Source organism: Penaeus japonicus, unplaced genomic scaffold, assembly GCF_977035675.1.
Source record: "Penaeus japonicus unplaced genomic scaffold, GWHDUDI00000001_assembly GWHDUDI00000025, whole genome shotgun sequence".
NCBI classification, from domain to species: Eukaryota; Metazoa; Arthropoda; class Malacostraca; order Decapoda; family Penaeidae; genus Penaeus; species Penaeus japonicus.
In genome coordinates, this window is record NW_028234427.1 from 6,286,804 (window position 1) to 6,289,303 (window position 2,500).

Below are 2,500 nucleotides of genomic sequence, written 5' to 3' on the forward strand. Positions count from 1 at the left end.
TTTTCCCCCCTAACGCCTTCTTCGATCTCTGTGTTCGCTCCTCCCTCTTTCGTCCTCTCTCCTCTCCCTTTTCTCTCGCTTCCAAAGTATTATAAACATACAAGGTACCATTATCTGCTACGAATAACCCCCCCCCCCCACATTTGAAAGAATACCCACTATGAACTTTCCTCTTCTCTCGCAGTTCGGTCGACCAAGTTGCAAGTGGGTTGCATTCCGTGGCTATCCTGCGAGATGGGGGGAGGGGGAGGGGGGAGGGGGAGGGGGAGATGACCTGTCACCCCCCTCCCCCTCCCCCCAACCCCCTTACCTCTCCAACCTCACCCGAAAATTTAATCTCGGAAATCAGTAAACAGTATTATGTGATATTGCTTTGGACTTTCGTTTTGGCAGTTGTCCCATGAAGTCAATCCGAGCGAGAAAGTTCGGCTTCGTGATTAACTTCTGAAATAAGTTCAGGAAGAAGATAAAAAAAAAAGAAAAAGAAAAATCTTCGGCGACTGATTATGAAAGTCGATCTATATTCTTTCGTTCATTTACGGAGGGAGGGAGGAGGAGGCGGAGAGGGGGAGGGGGGGAGGGGGGGGAGGGTGAAGTGCTCGGAGATCAACGCGTAACGAAAGTGTTTAGCAATCAGAAGGAAAACCAGTTGCTCGCGATTCGACGCTTTTCGATTGGAATTTCGTTTATTTCTAATTTGCTTAATATCCGGGCATGAACTCATACAGAGGCGGTGATCCGTGAAGATAATAGACGATATCCAGTTTAGTGAAGACTAGGCTCATACACAGTAAGCAATTACGACACAGATAGAGAAACAAATCGTCAGGAAAAATAGATAGACAGAAATAGAATGACAGTGAGAGAGAGAGACAGAGAGAAAGAGAGAGAGAGAGAGAGAGAGAGAGAGAGAGAGAGAGAGAGAGAGAGAGAGAGAGAGAGAGAGAGAGAGAGAGGAGAGAGAGAGAGAAAGAGAGATAGATAGATAGAGATAGATAGATAGATAGAGAGAGAGAGAGAGAGTGAGAGAGAAAGAGGAAGAGTTGAGTAGAGATTAGTAGTAGAGATGAGAGAAGAGAGGAGAGAGAGAGAGATGAGAATGAGATGAGAGAGATAGTAGAGAGTAAGATAGAAGAGAGAGAGAGAATAGATGTAACATAAGAGTGAGGAAGGAGAGAGATAGAGAGGAAAGAGAGCCATATATAGAAAGATTGAGAGAATTTAGATAGATAGAGATAGTTTTTATAGATAGATAGAGTTTACCAGAGAAGTGAGAGAAGAGATAGGTACAGAGAGATAAGAGCCAGACGTTGAGTTTTTTTTGAACGAAGATGATGAAGGGCGAGATTAGGGACGGATAGAGGGTAGAGAGGAGTAGATTTAGATATATAGGAGAGTGCTGCGCGAGAGCGAGAGAAGAGAGGAGAAGAGAATGTTAGAGAGAGAGAGAGAGAGAGAGAGATAGAGAGTGTTTTAGTAAAAGACTTCTCGACCTCTTCAGTATATTAGCACAAACACTATCTTTCCACAAGGATGTGTAATTAAACCAAAGTGTTTATGTAGAAAATCATGATATATGAAATGAAAATCAGAAAACAAAGTCGAATCACCTTCATACCACAACGACACCTTGAGCTATCGAATCCTGCGTCAGGAACCATGAAACAGGAAGGGCCCCTATCTTTGGTTGAATGGTACGTTCAAAAAGCTATTCTCACCACCATGAACTTGCCGATATTCCCTTTCGAATACTGTAAATACACCTGCATGTAACAGTAAAGAAAGGTCTTCTTACCTCGTCAAAGTGTTCCTGAGAACCTCGGATAAAAGAAAAAAAAAAAAAATAAAAAAAATTAAATAAAACGAATAAAAAAAAAAAAGGATAAAAATAAAAAAGTAAAGAAAAAAAATATTAGTAGTTCAAAGGGTTCTGCGGTCCACAGGTCGGGAACCACTGCTTTAAACCATTGTCTGGCCCCTCTCCATATCGCGTCCTCTCCTCTCGTCCTTAGACAGATGAACCCAGCTGCACTTTGACCGGAGCTGCGTAAACAGCGGACCTTGCTCTGACCTTGTTTGACCTTGCTCTCTTGGTTCTCGGCGTTCTGGGAGCGACGAAACACCCGTGCTGTCTGTCTGATCGAGGGATTAAAATGATTAACTTGTGAATGAGGCAATCCCGGTCCGTTTGTGACACGTCGCTGATCGACACAGTTTGTTGTTTATCCTTCTGTACACCGCTACGTGTAACCTTTGTTGTTAAATTGATGACCTTGTCATGTATATAAGGGTACATGACCACGTGGCATATACTTTATGTATATAGTATAAGCCAGATGTTATATAATATGTTATATTATATGTCAGATAATACATGCCTAATTCTCATCAAGGAGCCCTCCCTCCCGTCTTTTATTCCATAATTATTATCATTTTTGTCATTTTCACCGATTTATCGCATGTGTATGTTTGTTGTGTGTGTGTGTGTGTGTGTATGTGT